The sequence below is a fragment of the Melanerpes formicivorus genome, unplaced genomic scaffold, assembly GCF_026170545.1.
Source record: "Melanerpes formicivorus ecotype bairdi unplaced genomic scaffold, bMelFor1.0.p_v2 SCAF_125, whole genome shotgun sequence".
Lineage (NCBI taxonomy): Eukaryota > Metazoa > Chordata > Aves > Piciformes > Picidae > Melanerpes > Melanerpes formicivorus.
Genome location: NW_027142477.1, coordinates 605,674 through 622,277, shown reverse-complemented (window position 1 = coordinate 622,277; position 16,604 = coordinate 605,674). Strand labels below are relative to the sequence as shown.

Here is a 16,604-nt window from a genome sequence, read left to right as displayed (position 1 = left end):
CTTCCCACTTCCTCCCTGCTCTTCTAGACTGCAGAACCCCACACCCAGACACCAATAATCCAGATGTGGCCCCAGCAGTGCTGAGTCTGGGGGAGGACAAGTCCTGTGTCTGGGTCGCCACATCCTCCTACCACAGCCCTGCAGCACTTGGCCTTCTTCCCCATGTGCAGGTTTTGCTCCATCCCAGGGCATTTGGAATGGCTCCTGCCAGAGGCTGTGGTGCCTTTCTGACTGGGGATGGGACACACCAGAACTTCCAGCTCCAAACCAACAGGGAACCAGTTTGTACTGGGTTGGGGCCCAGTCTGTCTGGGAGTGGGTAAGGGGATACAGGTTGTATTGGAAGGATTCCCGGATGAGTGGTTGGAGGGCTTCAGGTGGTGTAGCCTTTACTAGGAGTGGACACAATCTGTACTGGGAAGGAGTCCTGTTCTGTGGTTTGCGCTGGGAGGGCTGCATTTGGAACTGGGAAGGGCCTGAGGCTTTGGCTTTGCTCTAGGACAAAGCCATGTCTTTACTGGGAGGAGATCAAGGGATGCAGCTTGCACTGGAATAATCCCTTGTCTGTACTTGGTGATGCCATTGGATCCAGTTTGTTCTGGGACAGGTCTCAAACCATTTTTTCATCACCTAGAAAGTAGTGAAAAAGGAACTTTGGAGCTGAAAGCAGTGTCCATGCAGTGGGAACTTTAGTTCTAAAGCTTGAAAATCTGCACCTTTCTGAAGAAAACAGCTTGTAAACAATGGAAGAAGAGTGCTTTTTCTACTGCTGTCTGTTTGTAGTTCCCCTCCTCCAACCCCCTCCTTCTGTCTCTTATCTCTCTCCCTTGCTTGCAGTCTTTTTCAGCTCTGCAGAAGCTGTGCAAGATTTTGTGGCAGTTCAGGCTGGGTGCCTCTTGTTACTGCCACATAAGTTACACCTCCAGTGTCCAGAGGGTCCAACGCAGTAGGTGGACACAGGATATAGCTTATTTAATACCCCTAATATCCTGCACCCTATAAATCCATCTGCAAAGTCCTTCTCTTCCTCTTTCTTCCCTCTCTGCTCTCGTGGGAGATGCTCTTTATCAGATGATGGTGGGGAGTATCTCGAGGCCTCTTAGGCTTGGTTAGGCCTAATGCCAAGAGGAAAAGGGAGGGGATCAGTCTCAGATCTGGCCAGCCTGAGACTAGCCTAGCAGTGGGGGGCAGGTGGGAAGAAAGAGCCCTGGGGGTTTGGGGTATACCCTCAGGTGGGGAGAAGGGAAGTGTTGGGAGGCTTTTGGGAGTGCTGTAGGGGACTCTGTATGCTTTGGGATTCTTTTGTCACTATGCTCAAGCATGTTTTGTATGCGTCTTACAATACAAGGCAATATCAAAAGCAATAGCAACAAAAAGCCAACTAACGTCAGCATCGGTCGAATCCAGCCAATAAGCCAAGACCTAACACCCCATGATTGTAACCAGATTAAAAAGGGATTGTCATTCTTTTGAATATGTTTCATGTTCTCTCGAAGTTGCTGAGGAGTACTTCCAGAATGATCAGAGAGATTAAAACAACACGTCCTCAAAATCTTGGCACCCATGACCATGCGCGAGAAATAAAAAAATCAATAGAATAGAATAGAATAGAATAGAATAGAATAGAATAGAATAGAATAGAATAGAATAGAATAGACCAGGTTGGAAGAGACCTTCAAGATCATTTTGTCCAACCTATCATCCAACACCACCTAATCAACAAACCCATGGCACCAAGCACCCTGTCAAGTCTCCTCCTGTCGTAGTTTGGGCTGGCTGCCCTCTGCTACAGGGGTGTTTCCTGTGTCCAGAAGTCCAGCCCAGTGGGTGGACACAGGAAATTAGGTTATTTCCTACCATGATCCCTTGCACCACTATAAGTTTCGCGGCGGGGTCTGGCACTTCCTCTTTTCTTCCTCCTCCGTCAGCCAGTAACATGGGGGAGAGATCTCCTGGCTTTGGGCCTGGCTAGGCCCAAGGCCACGGGGGGATGGGCAGTCTCAGATCTGGCCAGCTGAGACTAGCCTAGCAATGGGAGGGGGAAGAAGGAGCCCTGGGGGTCTCGGGTGTACCCTCAGGTAGGGATGGGATTTCTCTGGGTCTGTTTTGGGTTCTTTTTCTCTCGTCACTGTATTTCTAGTTTTTTTTCCTGCACGCACTCACCGTTCTATTTAAACTTTCCATCACCTTTGCAATCCGTTTGTCTGAGTCGTTATTTCTGCGCGTGGTGGGGAGGGGGTCTGCTCCAACCCATTACACCTCCTGAACACCTCCAGTGACGGCGACTCCACCACCTCCCCGGGCAGCCCATTCCAATGGGCAATCACTCTCTCTGTGTAAAACTTCCTCCTGACCTCCAGTCTGAACCTCCCCTGGCGCAGCCTGAGACTGTGTCCTCTCGTTCTGGTGCTGGCTGCCTGGGAGAAGAGACCAACTTCTGCCTGTTTACAACCCCCCTTCAGGTAGCTGTAGAGAGCAATAAGGTCACCCCTGAGTCTCCTCCTCTCCAGGCTAAGCAACCCCAGCTCCCTCAGTCTCTCCTCACAGGGCTGTGTTCCAAGCCCCTCACTAACTTCGTTGCCCTTCTCTGGACTCATTCCAGCAAGTCAACCTCCTTCCTAAACTGAGGGGCCCAGAACTGGACACAGTACTCGAGGTATGACCTAACCAGTGCAGTGTACAGGGGCAGAATGAGCTCCCTGCTCCTGCTGGCCACACTGTTCCTAATGCAGGCCAGGATGCCATTGCCCCCCCTGGCCACCTGGGCACACTGCAGGCTCATGTTCATCCTACCATCAACCAGCACCCCCAGGTCCCTCTCTGCCTGGCTGCTCTCAGCCACTCTGACCCCAGCCTGTAGCACTGCATGGGGTTGTTGTGGCCAATGTGCAGAACCCGGCACTTGGATGTGTTAAATCTCATGCCGTTCGACTCTGCCCATCTGATCTATTTTGCAAAGAAGCATGCCTTACACCATCCATATCTGTTAGCATACTAGACAAAATCTGAGAAGTCAAATTAGACTGCTTTTCACCCCAACATGCAAGTTTTTCTATATTCCTAGCATTGGCAGCAATATAGCAAAAACCAATTCATAAAATCAACAATCCGATATTGATAAGAGATTGCATCCATCAATAAAATCAACAATCCAATATTGATAACAGATTGCATCCACCCTGGTAACAACACATCCCAGCAGTCTTTACATCTTCCATAAATTTTGTTAAACCACACTTATGACCACATATAACATGAAAATTTGAGAACATAACATGCTTTAACTATTCTTTCTTATGACATAATTCCTGAACTCCCCCTTTTTTTTTGTTTTTTATAACCTAAAATGAAAATGTCTGTTGTACTGTAATTCACTTTGACCTTCCCTTTAACTGTTTGACAGTATTACATAACTATGTATTGAAGGAGGTTGACTTGCTGGAATGAGTCCAGAGAAGGGAAAAGAAGTTGGTGAGGGGTTTGGAACACAGCCCTGTGAGGAGAGGCTGAGGGAGCTGGGGTTGCTTAGCCTGGGGAATAGGAGACTCAGGTGTGACCTTATTGATCTCTGCAACTACCTGAAGGGAGGTTGTAGACAGGCAGATGTTGGTCTCTTCTCCCAGGTAGCCAGTACCAGAACGAGAGGACACAGTCTCAGGCTGCACCAGGGGAAGTTTAGGTTGGATGTTAGGAAGGAGTTCTACACAGAGAGAGTGATTGCCCATTGGAATGGGCTGCCTGGGGAGGTGGTGGAGTCACCAGCACTGGAGGTGTTCAGGAGGAGACTTGATGGTGTGCTTGGTGCCATGGGTTAGTTGTTTATGTGGGTTGGATTGGTTGATGGGTTGGACATCTTTCTGTGGGATGGATCAGAAAATTCCCCTGGTTTGGTTTTTAAGGCAGGGGTTTCAAGAAGCAGGTCTGAAAACTTAATCCTTGAACTTTCACCACTAGATTACAATAAGAACCCTTCCCTCCCTTTCTTTTTTTCCCATTGAGTCTCAACAGAATCCTTTCCTTAAAGCACTATCAAGAATATAAAGACCAAACCCATTCTGTAATATCCTTGTTCTAAACTCTTGACTGCTGCCCAGCCAGTGCCCTTCACTCATTCCAGGGAGTGTGAAGTATGAGACTCAAACCTTAAATGTGTTCTATCTCAATCTTCTGTCACGGGAGAGAAGGTTCCTTTAAGGATCCCCCCAAATAAAACTGAGATGGAACCAAGGACCTGTTGTCAAACACACTTTAATCTTATCTTTGCTTCTGAGTGCCAAGAGGAAATTGAGAAGTGTAGGAAAGGAGGAGAAGCAGGGAATTCTAAAGAAGGGATCAGCACTACCTGGCATCCAGCACTGTCTCACCAGCCCTAAAGGCTTCCTGCAGTGGGGCAGCTCCACACACCCAAGTTGCTGTCACAGGTTGAGAGTTTCCCAGTCCCACCTGCAGTTGCACTTCCTTAGCTGCTTGCCAGGTCCTTGCCCAAGTGCCCTTCTGGGCTTCTCTGCACGTTGGATAGCTCCAAACTGTGCCTGTGCCAGTTATTTGTGGGGAGAGGCCTCTCCACCTGAAGACCATGACATTTGCACAGGCACTTTCAGGTCCCAATGCAGCATCTTGAGCACAGAACTTGTGGATTTGTGCAGCAGCTCAGCCAGCTCCAGCTTGTGTAGGAACAGCTCACAGTTCTGCCAGGCACACTGCTTAGAGCTGCAGAGCTAAGTTCAGACCAAAGTGTAAGACACATGTCCAGGGGGAGTTATTTCTGGGCACTGTGCTGAGGCACAGCATCTTTTCTTGCAGTGATTTCACTCTTTACGCTCCTAAAGCTCCTGAGAACTCCTCAACACTCAAAGAAATCTCTTCCCTTCTGAGTGGGTGGAAAGCCTGCAGGAAGCCCCAGGTCAGCAGGAACCCATCAGGAACACTGCTGAGCTAGGGAGAAGGCTTTTGGCAGCCCCAGGCCTGCTGGAAACCAGCAGAGCCCCTTAACTGAAAGCTGACAGAAACTTTCCAAGGGCTTCCAAAGACCTCCCTGAAATCCCCTCTACACCATTCAATGATTTTTAAAATCAGTTCTAGAAACCTCCAGACTCCTGGGGAACAAATGCCTTTGTTCTGAGCTGTGCCGGGGACACTGCAGCACACTGAAGTCCTGTGGAGACGAGCCAGGGGCTCCTGGGGATTTGAGTAGGGAAACATTGGTTGAATCACTGCAGGACATTGGACTGGAAGACCTGTAAAGGTTCCTGCCTACCCAAACCAGCCTTTGATTCTATGATTGTATCCCATGGAGACATCCCAGACATATTGGGACCAGTCCTGTTCAATATCTTCATCAATGACACAGACAGTGAGATTGAGACACACTCAGCAAGTTTGCAGATGATACCAAGCTGAGTGGTGTGGTTGATAAGAAGGAAGGACAGGATGGGTGCCATCTGGAGGATCTGGACAGGCTGGAGAAGTGGGCTCAAGAGAACCTCAAGCAAAGTGCAAGATCTTTCACGTGGGTCAGGGCAACCCTCAATATTATTGCAGGTTGGAGGATGGTGAAATGGAGAGCAGCCTACAGAAAGGGACTTGGGGGCACTGGTGGACAAGAAGCTGGACATGAACCAGCCACATGCACTTGCATCCTAGAAGGGAAATGGCATCCCAGGCCGCATCAAAAGAAGTGTGGCCAGCAGATCAACAGAGATAATTTTGCCACTCTGCTCTGGTGAGACCTCACCTGGAGTAGTGTCCAGCTCCGAGGCTCTCAATAAAGGAAGGACATGGACCCGCTGGAGCATTGGTGGTGTTTCGTTGATGGTTGGACTTGATGACTCCATGATTCTATGACCAAAAGCCAAGCACAGCTACCCCAAGGGGCACCCCCAGTCAACTCAATCTGGGTTGCCCAACCTCCCTTCCAGAGTCTGGTGCCACTCACCCACAGGTGCCCCATGTGCCATGCGTGGGCTAGGACAAGGCCAGCAGGATGAGGAGGGTCCTTGCTGCCAGGGCCATGTGGACGCTGCAGGAACCAAGGGCGGGTCACCAGCAGAGCAGCAGCCACCGCAGTGCCCACAGGACTCATGCTGCCATGGCTCCCATGGCCCTGGCACTGATGTCACAGAGTTGCTGGGCTGGGCAGAGTGGCCTCTGGCAGGGGGAAACATAGAATCATGGAATGGTTTGGGTAGGAAGGAACCTTTCAAGGTCATCCAGTCCAGCCCTCTGCAGTCAGCAGAGACATCTCCAACTAGAGCAGGTTGCTCAGAGCCCCAGACAATCTCACCTGGAATGGTTCCAGGGACAGGGCATCCAGCACCTCTCTAGACAACCTGGGCCAGGCTTTCATCACCCTCAGTGTCAAACATTTCTTCCTTCTCTCCAGTCTGAGTCCCCCTCTTTGAGTTCAAACCATCCCCCCTTGTCCTGTCACAACAGGCCCTGCTCAAGTCTGTCTCCAGCTTTGTGACTGGCCTCTTTAAGCACTGAAAGACCACCAGAAGGTTTCCCTGGAGCCTTCTCTTCTCCAGGCTGAACAACTCCAACTCTGTCAGCCTGGCCTCACAGCAGAGCTCCCAGAATTGCTGTGGCCTCCTCTGGCCCCACTCCATCAGGTCCCTGTCTCTGCTGGGCTGAGGACTTGACCTGGACCCAGCACTGCAGGTGTTGCATACCCATGGTCCCCATATCCAAGCCCCTCTTCATGTTTTAGGGCATCTTTTAATTTCAGAGAGCCCCCCCTAACCTCTCTGCCAACTTGTGCTGCTCCACAGGAGGTTCCAGCTTCCAGCCCTGTGAGGTTTTGGGGTTTGTTGGGTTTTTTGTTGTTCATTTGCTTTGACATTTGTTTGGTTTTGCTGTTGTTAGGGTTTTTTAGGGGTCTCCTGAATTTCAAGGAGGCCCTCCCACGTTTGGGGGACCCATTCAGTTTTGGGGTACCACCCCTGTACCATGCAGTGAGGGCTGAGCTCCAGACTGCTTTAGCAATAGAAGCTGTTCAGGTCCTGGCTGAGGCCAAGGCTCAGTTCTGCTCAGCTGTGCAGCTTCTCCCTGAGGGGCTACAGGAGTGTCCCAAAAATTTGGGGAGGCCTCCAACATTGAGGAGGGGACCCCAAAACACCAAAGAGGTCACTGAGCCATGATGGAACCAGAAAGCCAGAGGGAAGCTCTGTGAGAAAGGAGTGAAAATGGGGTGGAGCATGAGGGCATTCGCCCTAAATTTGGGGGTGAAAGGGCAGGAGATCCTAGAGGATCCCAAAATGGCTTCTGGAACCACAAAATATTGCTTCCAAGACACTGAAATAGGCCCCCGGGACCCAAACTCATGATTCTGGAATCATAAACCAGCCCCCATGGCTCCAAAATGGCCCTGGGGGATCCCCAAATGTTCCCAAAGATGCCCAACTTGAGCCCAGGACCCTAGAATGGCTACCAGTGAACCCACAATAGCAGCCTGGGACCTGAAAATGCCTTCCCAGTGCTCTTGAAGTTTTCCTCATAGCATCTCAGAACTGCACTCAGAGAACCCAAAATGTGAGCTCAGTCTCTTTAGCTTGGAGGATGAGTGCCAAGAGGACAGAGCCAGGCTCTGCTGGGTGATGCCCAACTACAGCACACTGGGCAGTGGTGAAAGCTGAGGCAGAGGAAGTTCTGTGTGAACATGAGGAAAAAAATTTTCTCTGTGAGTGACAGAACTCTGGAGCAGGTTGCCCAGGAGGGTATATCCCTCTCTGGGGATATTCAAAGCCTGCCTGGATGAGTTCCTGTGTGACCTGCTCTAGGTGACCCTGCCCTGCAGTGGGGCTGGACTGGATGAGCTTTAGAAGTCCCCTCCAGCCCCTAAGGGCTGTGATCCTGTGATCCCCAACATGACTCTTGTGATCCCCAAATGCCCCTCTCAGCTTGTGGGGTGGTTTCTTGGTTGTGTCTTTGGTGAGGGGGTGGCACCTCTGGTACCAGATGTCTGTGTGTCCCCTTTTCAGGCTGGATTTGCCCAGAGCTACTCCTTTCAGTCCAGGCTCAGAGTGGAGCACCTCCTGGTGCTCTGCCATGAGTTCTGCCCTGGGAGGTAGAAAGGGACTACTATGGGGGTTGGGATCAGCACCCCTACCCCCAGTCCATACCACACCCCCTACAAACACCCCCACACTTCACCAAGGGCTGCAGGGCAGGCAGACAGCAACCAAAGCCATGCTGCCATCCCTGGGCATGGCTCTGCCCATGCCCCCAGGGCCGAGCGGCACGCCCCTGCTGGTGCCACGTGTCACCAAGCTGCTGGCTGAGCTCATTGGCATCCTCAGGGGCAGCTACTTTATGACTTGCAATAGAAATGCTGCATCCCACAGGCACAGGGAGGTGATTGTCACCCTGCACTTGGTACTGGTGAGGCCATCCCTCAAGAACTGGGTCTGGTTTTGGGCACCTCAATACCAGAGAGATCTGGAGGAGCTGGAGTGAGCACAGGAGGGCAGTGAAACTGTGAAGGGCCTGAAGAATAAATGTTGTGAAGAGCAACTGAACAACTGGGGCTGCTCAGTTTGAAAAGGAGGAGTCTGAGGGGAGACCTCACAACTCTCTGCAACTACCTGAAAGGAGGCTGGGGAGATGCTGCTGGTGGTCTCTTCGCACAGGTGATAGAACAAGAGGGAAAGGCCTCAAGCTGCAGCAGGGCAGGTTTAGACTGGACATGAGGAAAAATGTTTTCATAGAAGGAGTGGTCAGTGGCACAGGCTGCCCAGGGAGGTGGTTGAGTCACCAAGCCTGGATGTGTTCAGAGGTTGGTTAAATGTGGTGCTTGGGGATGTGGTTCAGGGTGAACTTGGCACAGCAGGGTCAGTGCTTGCACGTGATGACCCCAGAGGTATGTTCCAACCTGAACTTTTCTACCATTTTAGGATGCAGCCCAGGCTGCAGTGTCCCAGCACCAGCAGTGCCCTCTGGCCAGTGCCCACTGACCCCAAGGCAGCTTCAGTGCCCAAGGCCGCTTCAGTGCCCAAGGCCTGCTCTGTGCTGCCCACGCTCCTCAAGGGCTGCCCAGGGCTGCAGTTGGTTCAGTTCTGGCACTGAAGTTGCCAAGGTTCACAGCTGCCCTTGCTTCAGCCCAACTCAGCCTCCTATGCCAGGCCAGGCCTGCCAATAACCATCTGCCAAGTGTGGGCACCTCTCCCAGCATGCTCCATCGACCTCCTGCAGGGAGGCACTGCAGTAGCAGGGGGTGCCCTGTGGTGCCTCTTGAGGCCACCTTCTGCCTATTCTCAGCAGCTGTGGGGCAGCAACTTCAGATCCAAGTATCCAAACACAAAGCCCCTGGAGTCCAGTTTGGGGCCCAGTTTTGTTGCCTCTGAAGCCCTGCTGTGCCTCAAGGCCTGGAGAGCAGATCTGCCACTGCCACCCAGAGCCTGCCCTGTCCTCCTGGGGCCCAGGCTGTGCCCAGCTGCTTGCCTTGGGCCTTTGCACCCCAGCCAAAACATAAGCAGGGAGCTCCTGCACCTTCCAGCAGCTCACCTGGAAAAGCCTCACGACTTCTCAGCCAAGCCTTTACTTTTCACCTATGTTCACTCAGCGGCATATTCTCCACCCCTGGGGCAGGCCAGTCGAAACAATCCGGCTCCATGACTGCCTTTTGCAATCCATCCAGGGTGCTGCAACCAACCGCTTCCAACTGCGGTCCAAAACAACACGGATGCATGTCCGAGGTACTCTGCCCACCCCACCGGGCGTTCGTGTACCAAGGCATGACAGCATCTGGCTGCACAACCCCCCCCCCCAGAAAGGGAGGGGCTGCACCACAGCTCACTGAGAAGAAGGGAGGTGGAGCCAGGTGCTCGGCGCCATTTTTGGAACTTGTCCGAAAAAGTCGGGGAAGAGACTAGGGCTGGCCCCGCCGCAGCCCAAGCGCACAGCCGGGGCCGCCATTGCCGCCACTCCTCCGAACGCACGGCCGGGTCCGCCGCCGCTGCTCGGCACACAGCAGGGCTCCGCCCACCTCTGCTGCCGCGGCACAGAATCAAAATCACCTCCACCCCTCGGGCACTCAAACGGCTTCTCCAGCGAAAGCCATACACGCGTTCTCAGAGCCCTTGAAAACGGCTTTCCAGCTGGAGTCTCCGTCGGCCCCCCAGGGTTTCGGGAGCTGGCTCGCCCACTCGCAGCGGCTGGCTCTATCCCCGCAGCGAGAACGGACCTGACTCTGATCTGCTCGCCGCTGCCCCTCCCCCACTTCGCTTCCCGCCGCAGAGGAAGGGCAGGTTCCGTGTTCTCAAGCGGTACCCCAATGCCGATGGTCGAGAACCACCCCTGCTTGAAATAGCAGGAGAGGGTCCATGCCACCAGCAGCGCACCAGTTATCCCCCCACAATCCACAAGAACTCACACGGTTGCCCCGGCAACATCACTTGAGCCCCCAACTGCCAAACCCAAACCGATGCCCAGAACTGAATTTAAACTCTCCGTATTTTGCAATCGATCTGCAGAGTGGGCACAACAGCCAGCCCCACGTTGGTGCGCCAAAATGTAATGGGTTGGGGCAGACCCCCTCCCCACCTCCCTACCAGAAATGACGACTCAGACAAACAGCTTGCAAAAGTGATGGAAAGTTTAAATAGGACAGTGAGTGCGTGCAGAGAGCTAGAAACACAGTGACAAGAGAGAGACCAAAACAGACCCAGAGAGATCCCATCCCCACCTGAGGGTGCACCCAAACCCCCAGGGCTCCTCCTTCCCCCCCCCTCGCTAGGCTAGTCTCAGCTGGCCAGATCTGAGACTGCCCATCCCCCTGTGGCCTTGGGCCTAACCAGGCCCATGGCCGGGAGATCTCTCCCCCAGTTACCGGGTGGCGAGGAGGAAGCAAAGAGGAAGTGCCAGACCCCGCCGTAAAACTTATAGTGGTGCAAGGGATCATGGTAGGAAATAACCTAATTTCCTGTGTCCACCCACTGGGCTGGACTTCTGGACACAGGAAACACCCCTGTAGCAGAGGACACCCAGCCCAAACTACGACGGGGGGGAGAGGGGGACCATGTCTAGACACCTTAGTGTCTGTCTGGGTTTGTGCTGGGGCTGTTTGGCCCTACCATTGTAATTGGTGATCCTAGAACTACAGTAATGCAGCATGGGTTCAGCCCCCCCATATGTGCAGTCATGGCTTTGTGGAACTTTCGTGAATGAGTTATAACTGTTTGACATTAAGCAGTTAGCCTGAGAGTAGCCTAGCAGTGGGTGGGGGAAGAAAGAGCCTTGGGGGTTTTGGGTAGACCCTCAGCTAGGGAGAAGAGAAGTTTTGGGGGGCTTTGGGTGTGCTGTAAAGGACTCTATGCTTAGGGATATCTTTGCCACTATGCCTTGTAGTTTCTGTGCAACACTTCCTGCTTTCCATTTAAATTTTCCCTCACTTTTCCAATCCATTTGTGTGAGTGTCATTCTTTTGTCCCTCTCAGGAGCGAGAGGATCTATCTGGCCTTAAACGAGGACAACTCTTTACAGTCTTAAAGCTCCTAAAAATTCCTCAACACTCTAAAAACTCTCTTCCCACTTCTGGGTGGGTGGAAAGCCTGAGGGAAGCCCCAGGTCAGCAGGAATCTGTTAGGAACACTGCTGAGCTGGGGAGAAGGTTTTAGAAGCCCCAGGCCTGCTAGAAACCAGCAGAGCCCCTCCGTGGAAAGCTGACAGAAGCTTTTCAAGGGCTTCCAAAGATCTCCCTGAGATTCCCTCTACACCATCTAAAGAGCCCCAAAATCAATCCTAGAACCCTCCAGACCCCTCAAAACCCTCAAAACACTTAACATACCTTGACTCCCCTGCAAAAAACACCTCTGAGATGCCCCTGAGACAGTTCCCAGCAAGACACTCTCAAGACTCTTCTGAGAACCTCACTTTGACCTCCCTGAACTGGGCACACAGCTCCAGCCCCATTCCTAGGGAACAAATGCCCTCAACATTTGGGCATTGTGGGCAGGAATGTCTGAAATAAAAGCAAACATGCAGGATTTGGGTAACTTTGGCTTTGTATTGACACAACTGGGCAATGAACAGAGTGGGTTTTACCCCAGGGAGACACAAAGAACTGGGGAAGAACCAGAGAAACCCTGGCAAAGCTCAGCCCAGCTCCAATGACAGCTCCAGCTGTGCTGACTTAGCACTGTAATTGTTCTCATCAGCACTAACTGGTGTTCAGAAGGTCAGGAGGTGTTTATTCCTGTCAGAGCCCCCAGCCTCTGAGAAATGCAGAAGAAAAAGAGGTAGTAACCCACATGAGCAGGGCCAATGGGAACAGGTCTCTGCCCAACGGAAGAAATGCAAACAGAGAAAGCTTACTACTTTGAGCAGCGCGCTGCCTACAGTGCACTTACAGAATAAGTATGAGGCTCTGCAGGAGGAACAGGTCATCTGTAAGGATGAGGACTCAAGAAGGTCAGAAGCTGCACCAATGACAGATTGCCTCAGGCCAGCCATCAAAACTTATCTGGAAAAGAAACCTTGTAGGGTCATCATTATAGGAGACTCCCTACTGAAGGGAGCAGAGGGCCCAATATGCAGACCAGACCCATTTCATAGGGAGGTCAGCTGCTTCCCTGGTGCCCAAGTAAGGGACATTGTAGGTAAAATTCCCAACCTCGTGAGTCCTTCAGACTACTACCCACTGCTGGTCTTCCAGGTGGGTAGTGACGATGCAACAATGAGAGGCTCACAATCAATCAAAAGAGACTTCAGAACCTTAGGGAAACTGCTAAAGGGATCAGGAGCTCAAGTTGTGTTCTCCGCTATCCCTCTAATGTCAGCAATGGATGAGGGAACATTGAGGAAGAGCCAACAGGTCAATTCATGGCTCCGGGGCTGGTGCCATCAACAGGGCTTTGGGTTCCACAATCATGGATTGGTTTACAAGGCACCAGAGCTGCAAACAACTTATGGGACACACTTGTCCCAGAGGGAGAAAAGGATCCTGGGACAGGAATTGGCAGGTCTCATTGATAGGGCTTTAAACTAGACTTGAAGGGGGAAGGGTTAATAGTCTCCTGCTGGCCAGTGACAAACAGAGGGGCAGCTCACCAGAGGCAGAGGGATGGAGAGCTGGTGAGGGCTCTCAACTTGCTGCCCTGAGGTAAGTCAAGAATGATGCACCAGGACACTCTGTGGAAACCAAGGGGAATTGGCACAAGAAGACAACAGGGCCAGCCCAGCTGAAGTGCCTCTATGCAAATGCACACAGCTTGGGCAACAAACATGATGAGTTAAGGGCACTGTGCTGCTGGCATGCCATGACATAGTGGCTATTACTGAAACTTGGTGGGATGATTCCCATGATTGGAATGTAGGGATAGATGGGTATAAGCTCTTTAGGAAGGATAGGCAGGAAAGGAGAGGAGGAGGTGTTGCCCTCCATGTCAGTAACCAGCTGGAATAAGTGGAGCTCCACCTGGGGAGGGATGATGAGCTGGTTGAGAGTGTATGGGTTAAAGGCAAGACAGGGGAAGGAGATATTACTGTGGGGGTCTCCTACAGGCCACCTGACCAGCAGAACCAAGCAGATGAAGCTCTCCACAGGCAAATAGAAGTGGCTTCCTATGGGCGACGGAGATTGGAATCAATACGGCTCACCAATATGATCGAGTATTGTTCCTTTATTGTTCCAGTGTTGCAGGCCGATGGTGCAGGCCTATGGTGCAAGTATAGCACAGTAAAGTGTAGAAGAAGAAGAGACAGGAAAGGCAGAAGTGCGTAGCAAGGGAACTTCTACAACTTATCTAAACTCGGAGTGCCCTGTTGGCATGGCTTCATTGGTTCCCTATGAGTGACCACACATTGCACTGCTATAGATTATTGGTCCAACTACTAACGACATGCAAGGTTGGTTGATGCAGGTGCATGTCCTGTTGTCCCAAGATAACTGTCCATGTTTATAGCTACCAGTGCCTTGTTTTAGTTCCATGCTGCAGGCACAGCACTGTTTTGCTACACTGCTAGCTGGCTCTGCATTTATGCTGAGCATGGCCTACCACCATGTCAGGCTCTAGGCCTACACTGCCAGATTGCTCACACTGCTCGTCGCTGGCATTGCCACAGCTTCCAGGTCACAGGCCCTGGTCCTCATGGGTGATTTCAACCACCCTGGCATCTGCTGGAGGGACAACACAGCAAGGCACCAGCAATCCAGGATGTTCCTGGATTGCATAGAAGACAACTTCCTCCTCTGTGGTGGGTTAACACCTTTTTCTGAAAACAAAAGAAGAAAGCAGGGTGGAGGGCTTTCGGGTACTTTACACTCCCTGAAGGGCGTCTCCCCCCTGGGAAAGCTGAGTCTGTTCCACTCCCCCCTCCCTGCCCAGCAAGGGTATAAAAAGCAGGACCTCATAGCTGTTGGATCTGCTATTTGTCTCCTGCCTCTGCTGGATGAGAGCTACTGCAGCTGCTCTCCTGATCCTCAGCCACGTGGCTGGACCTGATCCTTCTCCCTGCTGCCTCTGCGCCTCTTCAGAGACAGACTGGTTTTGTATTATTTTTTTTCCTATTCCCCTCCCATCCATTCTTGTTCCTTGCCCTTGTGAACCTTATTCCCTGTTATTGCTATATATATATATATTTGAAGAAAAAAAAATTATTTGCCTCTCTACTTCCAAGCTGACTCCAGATTGTTGATTAGTGGATTTGCTCCTTACCTTTTTTTTCCCTCCTCTCCCTGTTTGGAGGGAGGAGGTGGGGGGGAAGTGGGGAAGAGATTCTCAGCCTTTTCCCCATTTGAGCTTTTAACTCTCAGTTAAGGCTCAAACCACTACATCCTCCAAATGGTAGAGGAATCAACAAGAAAAGGTGCTGTGCTGGACCTTGTTCTCACCAACAGGGAAGGGCTGGTAACTAATGTGAGGCTCAGAGACAGCCTTGGCTGCAGTGACCATGAAGCAGTTGAATTTAATATCCTCAGGGCAATCAGGAGGAAGTATTCTAAGCTTACTACCCTAGACTTTAGGTGTGCAGACTTTGATTGCTTCAGGGATCTGATAGCCAAAGTGTCATGGGACAAAGCCCTCCAGGAAAGAGGGACCCAGGACAGCTGGTCAGTATTCAAGGACCACCTCCTCTGTGTCCAGGAGCAATGTATACCAAAAGAATGTTAGGAGGCCTGCCTGGATTAGCAAGGAGCTACTGGACACACTATCACTTAAAAGAAAGCTCTACAGGAAGTGGAGGAAAAGACAGCTAGAACCAGGGGGATATAAAGAAGCTGCCTGAGCAGCAAGAGACCTGGTTAGGCTGGTTAGGAAAGCCAAAGCAGAGTTTGAATTGAATCTAGACAGGGAAGTTAAAGGGAACACTAACAATTTCTACAGGTATATTAATGGCAAGAAGGAGCCTAGGGAAGGTGTGGGTCCCCTCAGAAAGGAAACTGGTGAAATGGTCACAAGTGATGAGGAAAAGGCTGAGGTTCTCAATGACTTCTTTACCTCAGTCTTCACTGCAAGGACCTCTAGCCACACTCCTGATGTTATGGAAGACAATGCCAGGGATGGGGAGGAAGAACTGCCCATGGGAAGTGAAGATCAGGTTCGTGATCACCTGAAGAACCTGAAAGTGTTCAAGTCCATGGGACCCGATGGGATACACCCACGGGTACTGAGAGAACCGGCAGAGGAGGTTGCTAAACCCCTCTCTATTGTATTTCAAAAGTCATGGCAGTCTGGGGCAGTCCCCACAGACTGGAACAGGGGAAACATTACCCCATTTTCAAAAAGGGTAAGAAGGAGGAACCAGGGAACTCCAGTCCAGTCAGTCTCACCTCTGTGCCCGGAAAGATCATGGAGCAGATCCTCCTGGAGGCACTGCTGACTCAGAAGAATAGTGAAGAAGTGATTTGGAACAGTCAGCATGGCTTTGCCAAGGGCAAATCCTGCCTGACAAACCTGGTGGCCTTCTATGAACAGGTGACAACATTAATAGATGAGGGGCAAGAAACTGATGTCATTTACCTGGACCTGAGCAAAGCCTTTGACACTGTCCCACACCACATCCTGGGCTCCAGGCTGGTGACACATGGGTGTGATGGGTGACCACTAGATGGATAAAGAACTGGCTTGATGGCTGCACCCAAAGAGTGGCTGTCAATGGCTCCATGGCCCAGGGGAGGCCAGGGACAAGCAGAGTCCCTCAGGGATCAGTCCTAGGACCAGGCTTGTTCAACATCTTTGTGGGTGACATGGACAGTGGCATTGAATGCACCCTCAGCAGGTTTGCTAATGACACTAAGATGTGTGGTGCAGCAGACAGCTGGAGGGAAGGGATCCATCCAGAGGGACCTGGACAGGCTGCAGAGGTGGGCACAAGCCAACCTCAGGAGGTTCAACAAGACCAAGGGCAGGGTCCTGCAGCTGGGTCGAGGCAATCCCAGGCACAAATCCAGGCTGGGCAGGGACTGGCTGGAAAGCAGCCCTGAGCAGAGAGACTTGGGGGTGCTGGGGGAGGAGAAGCTCACCAGGAGCTCTCAGTGTGCACTTGCAGCCCAGAAAGCCAATCAGAGCCTGGGCCGCAGCAAGAGAAGTGTGGCCAGTAGGGCAAGGGAGGTGATTCTCCCCCTCTGCTCAGCTCTGGGGAGACCCCACCTGGAGTACTGTGTCCAG

General features: G+C 51.9%; 1 protein-coding gene across 1 annotated transcript in view; it reads right to left on the bottom strand.

Moving 5' to 3' along the window:
- The window catches only part of LOC137456453 (zinc finger protein 135-like), a 79,759-nt gene that overhangs the window by 52,849 nt on the left and 10,306 nt on the right, over positions 1 to 16,604 (bottom strand). The window lies entirely within an intron of this gene.